Source organism: Enhydra lutris, unplaced genomic scaffold, assembly GCF_002288905.1.
Source record: "Enhydra lutris kenyoni isolate GAN:26980312 unplaced genomic scaffold, ASM228890v2 scaffoldscaffold1, whole genome shotgun sequence".
NCBI lineage: Eukaryota > Metazoa > Chordata > Mammalia > Carnivora > Mustelidae > Enhydra > Enhydra lutris.
The window spans coordinates 35,169,183-35,175,754 of NW_019154085.1; the positions used below are offsets into that span (position 1 = coordinate 35,169,183).

At 35.9% G+C, this 6,572-nt stretch overlaps 1 pseudogene; it reads left to right on the plus strand.

Annotated features, from left to right (window-relative positions):
* The first annotated feature begins 5,397 nt into the window (after window positions 1-5,397).
* Window positions 5,398-6,080, plus strand: LOC111139520 (annotated as a pseudogene).
* The last annotated feature ends 492 nt before the right edge of the window (window positions 6,081-6,572 follow it).

Sequence of the window (6,572 nt, forward strand, 5' to 3'; positions counted from 1 at the left end):
TTTTACTAAAAATAAACAGTACAATAGAAACGTGTAAATGCAGAAGAGCAAAGAAGCAAACAAGCATGTCACAGGTAGTGAAAAAAAATGCTAAAGCTCAATAAAATTCAAGGAGATGTAAATCCTAATGAAACAAAGTCTTTATATCCATCACAGTAATTTAAACAAAAGAGAGAGAGAGAGAAGATCTTTGCTGGTGAAAACTTGGAACTGTTAGAGCTTTTCCAAGAATATCCTTGAAATATCTATAGAATTAAAATACATATTCTTTTGCAACAAAAAATTTTATCTTGAAACTTTTCTTGACAGATAAAAAGTATAAGAACCTTGGAACATATGAATCCAAAATAATAAAGTAACTATGGAAAGCAAAACAAAACAAAATGAAACAAAACAAAAAGTGAATGCCCTTCAATAAGAAAATAATTTGATCAATTGTGGGTTATGAGACACATATGTATATCCTGGACTATTTTACAGCTATTGAAGATGATGAATTAGAGCCACATGCCCACTGTGGTATACTAAATAGTTGCAGTAGATGCGGCAGAAACAACTTATCTGGATGAAAGCAGTAGGTTGTTCATTGTAATCAATACACCCAACTGGAAGTCACTCTGCCTTATAGCACTGCTCTATCCTGGTAATTCTAATAACGTTACTAATATACTCACCCCCACCAGCCAAGATCCCTCTCTCCACTCCCCTGCTCTTGCTCTCCCATTGTGTAACCCGGGGAGAGTTCCAAGTACTATGTTGAGTAGCAAAAGAAAAATACAAAATATGTATATCATGTATTCTATTTTCTTTAAAATAAAGGTCAAAAATCTTCTATCTATATGCATATTTATGTGAATATACAACACATACATAATGCATCTGTATAAACATTCCTACATGATTAAAATGATTATCTGAGCGTGAGAAGAAAGATGGAAGACCACCTACTAGACTGTGAAGATGGGCTCTGAGGGACTGGGAGAGGGTAGTGGAGAAGAAAGAAAAGGGAACAGGATAAGAAAAATATTTTTTAAACTATTGCATTAAAAGTGTATGTGTGATTTGATCATATCTGTACATTCACACATGTATGAGGATGGAAATGTGAAATAATTTTCAATAGTTTCAGAAGCAAGCAAAAAAAAAGTTTTCATACTTTTTAAGCTGAAACTTTGGGATCCAGATTTTGGAACTCTATATCCTATGAACATATAAGGATCTGAAATCCTGTGTGAAAATTTGTGCTGATAGACCAGGCTAGGAAGGGAGTTAAAGAACTCACACACATCCCTAAAATCCAAGGTTCACTTCATCAGGAGATCCCACTATTTGTTTACCTCACGATGAGAGAACCAACCCCTTTCGTGCAGCGTGAATGCATACCCAGGGTACTCACCTACCATCCCAGTGCAAATTAGTATTCAGAATGAAGACAAACTTTTCAACATCATTTTGTTCGGAATGAACATAATCAAATGGTTAACAGAGAGTTCCTAGCACATTGACTTCCTCATTTCCTGGCTTGTTTGCTTATTTGTTTGGTATTCCAGAAAACTGTGACACACATGACTTAAGTTTTTACTGTAAGCTTATTAAACGCAAGAGCTAAGCCTCTACAAGTTCTAAGAAAGCAGAGCTGGGGTAAGGTTGGGGTGATAGTTTGTACCTGACACAAGAAAACATTTTAATTATATCTAATCAGAAACAGATTTTGTTTTGAATTCCAACGTCAAATCCAATAGTCCGCATTGAGGAATCTGCACAGAGGCACAAAAGATTTCTCCATTAGTCATTCAGGCTGCTTTGTTCGTGTCACTGTGACCTTGCAGAGAACACAGTATCCTTAGAGACTTTAAAATCATGTTCTAGGTGAACCTCATAAAGTATATTAAGGCTATAATTTTACCCCATGTAAAAGACTGTGAATTTACTGAAAGATTAAAAAAAAAAAAAGTCTTATTTTGTTTTGTTATCTGGATTAGGAGTCATATGAGGATTTGGGGGTTTTACTGTTTGCATCAAAGTCACTGGATTCATAGCATCAACAACTTACTGCAAACACACAGGAAGAGTTCAGTATTTTTGAAATAATTCTTTTAATTATAGGCAGAAAGACAACATGGAGACTTAAACAGGATGTTGGCAAGTACAACCTTTCATTTCCATGACTACCTTAGTGAATAGGTAGTGTTGAATTCTTTCTAACAAAGAAAAACAAATATCTTTTTTTTTTTTTAAAGTGGCTTCATTTTCCATCTACAATAGGCTTATGGCCACACATTGCTTCAATTAAATACTTAAGTCCATGTCATGAGACTACTTCCAAGGTTTCTGAGATTATCAAGCTGCCAAACTCATATGACTGCAGCAAGATTGGATCATTTTTTTAACTTTTTTTTTTTTTTTTTTTTTATTTACTTGAGAGAGAGTGCCAGGGGAGAAACAGAGAGAGAGGGATAAGCAGACTCCATGCTAAGCATGGAACCCCATGCGAGGCTTGATCCCACTACCCTGAGATCATAACCTGAGCTGAAATCAAGAGGTGGACATTCAACCAATTGAACCACCAAGGTGCCCATCATGGTTGTATTCCAATTTCTACATCTTAAATAGAATTACATCAAGGTCTATCTTATCTTTAGAAAAAATTAAACCTATATTGCACAGACATGGAAGTTTGATTAAGAATTTGGATCTGTCCACCTTGGCACACAGTACCTGTCACTTTGGAGTCTAATTTCTTATATATATAGGAAAATGGATCATTCAACCCAAGCCAACATTCTGATCAGGCACCCTTCTCTCCAACACTCTTAAATTAGATGGCAAGAAATAAAGCAATTAAATATTTCCTCAGATTATAAGCAAATAGCCTGAAATTTGCAATGACTACTTGACAAAGAATTTTGGCTTGTAGTTCTTCTTACCAAGCTGCTCAAGAAAATATTAAAGTCTCTGACTTGGTATCAACTTAGTTTATTTTTGTCTCTCTCTCTTTTTTTTTTTTAAATTCAGTACTCGTGGCCTGAGTTTAAGGAACAAAAGGTCAGCATGACTTATTTTAACTCTCACATCTATTTCCCTTAATAGTTACATTATTAATCTCTATCTGAGTTTTTTAAGGATTTATTTACCTATTTTAGAGAGAAAGCATGCATGTGTGAGCAAGCTTGGGATGGGGCAGAGGGGGAGAAGAGAGAGAATTTAGACTCCCCATTGAGTGTGGAACCCTACTTGATCCCAGGACCCTGAGATCATGACCTAAGCCAAAACCAGGAGTCGGTCGCTCAACTAACTGAGCCACCTAGATGCCCCTGAGTTTTTTACATTAGATATGGATATAGGAAAAATAAGATAGGTCTAAAAGAGCTTTTGGAAACACTAATTTTTAGAGATGGAATATAATACTGGGATATGTTTGAGGAAAAAAGAGTCCTTCTCTTCAGTTTGATACCACAACTTTTTGACTTATAAAAGATAACTGAAAACTTGAGCACTGACCCTAAATGCAAAATTAAAAAAAAAAATTAGTCAGATACAAATTTATTTAGATCAACAAATACTAATAATCTTTTGGAAAATAATTGAATATAGTTTTTCCCTTCCTACTCAGCTAAATACAGTTTACCTACTCCTAACAATGAACTTCTACTGCAGGTCTTAGTTTATGGTGGGAACTCTATTGAGCTCTGTATATGTTTCATTTCATTTAAGCCCCTCAACCACCCTATGTAGTATGCATTTGTATTATAAAAAAGGTGAGTGCTATAATAATTAAATCGTATAATTTCAGTTTCTTTATTAAAAAACCATTTTTTTTCTCGCTCATAAAATCCAATTAATCATAGTTTGGAGAATGAGAAAGTATCTTTTCCACAGAGTCATTCACAGACATCCTTCAGGCTGAAGGATGCAATACCACATACAAAATAAGTGACTTCTGATAATCACCATGGTCAATACAACCCACCAATCAAATGGAGGAAAAGATGTTTGGAAGATCACATGAGATGATTTTATTGGAAAGGCTTGAGAGTGGGACACATAATAGAACTCAGTCATCTGATCACATGTTACCATGAAGAAGGCTGGGAAGTGTTGTCTAGCTCAGTGCCCAAGAGGAATGGGATGCTAGTGGATTTGGTGAGTAGCTAGTCAGTCGCAACCACAGTGCAAATGTATTTTTTACTGTACTGCTAAAGAAGGCAAGGCTCTATTAAGTTTCAGCTCTAGCATATGATGGATTATAAGGCGTATGTATTTAATTTTCTTTATTTGTGAATAGCTCAATTTATTACCTGAATAAACATTTACATTGTGTTTATATGCTGAATTTAAAAAAAAAAAATCTATGCTTCTTGATATAACACCTGGTTTACGTATAATAGATGTTCAATTAACAGATTGATTAAAAATTTTCCAAGTAAACTTGAATTTTATTTGGCAGTGATTTAAATCCCTGTAGGTTTTCAGTAGCCAGATACGTAAAACATTAAGTGTGTGATAAAACTAGTCAAAACAATCTTGATTGAATAATGGCTTTATTTGGCAAGTTTAAGCTGACTGACAATCAGAAATCAATGAAATGGCAACTTCGTGTAGTTAAAAGAAGTGCAGCATTTGGGGTGCCTTGGTGGCTCAGTGGGTTAAAGCTTCTGCCTTCGGCTCAGGTCATATTATCCCTGTGTCCTGTGATCGAGCCCCGCATTGGGCTCTCTGCTCAGCAGGGAGCCTGCTTCCTGCTCTATCTCTGCCTGCCTCTCTGCTACTTGTGATCTCTGTTTGTCAAATAAATAAATAAAATCTTAAAAAAAAAAAAAAAGTGCAGCGTGTGTGTCCAAAGCCCCACATACTGCCTTCCTGCCATTGCAGGACCAAAGGACCACCTGTAAAGGTGCCAAAGAGCCAACAGGCTGTGAATAAACCAGGTCACCATACTCTCTTTCCTGGGCATCTGAATTATTACCTAAGCAACTCAGGGTTGAAGGAAAAAAAATGGATAAAATGGATTCTTCTAAAAATTGGGCCCCTTAAGAGACTGTCCATTAATCTGTACTACCTAGATCTTGGGCAAGATCCAAGATATTGTCCTCTCTGAGGCCAAATTGCTTTTTAGCTATTCTTTAGACTCTGTGGACCATATTTTCAACAAGTTTCTCTTTTAAATAATTTCACTAGCATTTCTGTTTTGTTCAATTTAAAACAGTAGCAATAAATATCATATGTATCACCAGGGTATTTTTTTAATAGTACCTTTAGCCTCAATGACAATTGGAGAGTAAGATGTTAAGAATTTTAAGTCAAACTGGTCATCCTGGGAATAAAGTGTAAGAGAGCTAAAATCGTCCTTTTCCCAAAAAACAATCACACGTGGCTTTTTCCATGCCTAGCACAGCCATGGTTTGTGGGCCCAAGAAACATCTGAAGTGTGTAGCAGCTCCAAAGCACTAGATGATGGATAAAATAACCAGTGTGTTTGCTCCTTATCCATCTGCTAGTCCCCTTAAGTTGGAAGAATGTCTCCCCTTCATCACTCTTCTAGAGAACAGACTTGAGCGTGCCCTGACAAATGAAGTAAAGAAGATCTATGTGCAACAGTTTACTAAGACTGATTGCAAGTTTTGAACTGATATAACCCACCATGATGGTTTTATGGATGCCATCAGGATTGACAAGACTACAGAAAAATTCCACTGAACTATGATGCCAAGTGTTACTTTGTTGTGCATCATATTACATTTGAGAAGGCTAAGTGCAACTTGTGAAAGGTACAAAAGGAGTCCCTCGTCTGGTGATTGATTCACTATTCAGATTGATTTTGAGACTGGCAAAATGACCAGTTTCTTCAAGTTTGACATTAGGAACCTGTGTATGGTGACTAGAGGTGCTAACCTGGGAAGAACTTGGATGATCTCCAACAGACAGACATTCTATTCTCTGGATGTGTTTCATGTGAAAGACACCAATGCTCTCCAACATTTTCATTATTGGTGGAAGAATGCAACAAATCATAGATTTCTTTTCCCCAAGGAAAATCTATCCACCTCACCATTATTGAAGAGAGAGATAAGAGTGAGTGAAATGATTGGAAAGGTCTTTGTATTTAATTAAAGATAATACAGCATGATTTTTTTAAAGTATATCCAGTAAGTATAAAATCTGGCTGTTGTTCAAAGTGATTGTTTTATCAGCCCCAATGACCCAGTAGCCAATGAGAAGAAACACATGGAGCCAATGACTTACTGGCCATCATGTGCTCTCTGTCTGTCATCTATCTAATGAACCGAACTTTTTCTGGTGGCAAAATTCATTCTAAATTTCATTGAGCTTCTAGAGCCTGAAACTTCACAAGACAATCTTATTCAATCTTGTTCAGAATATAAATATTCTGACCTAAGGAAAGCAAGAAAGACACATTTTTATGAGGTCTTGGGGACAGACTCTAAGGAGATTTTTGTTAATATAAAGCCTCTGGGCCTTGTATTCTAATTTTATAATCAATATAGATTTTTGTATTCATCCCTACAAAATGGCCATGTTTGTTGTTTATTGTTCTTACAACTTCTACATGA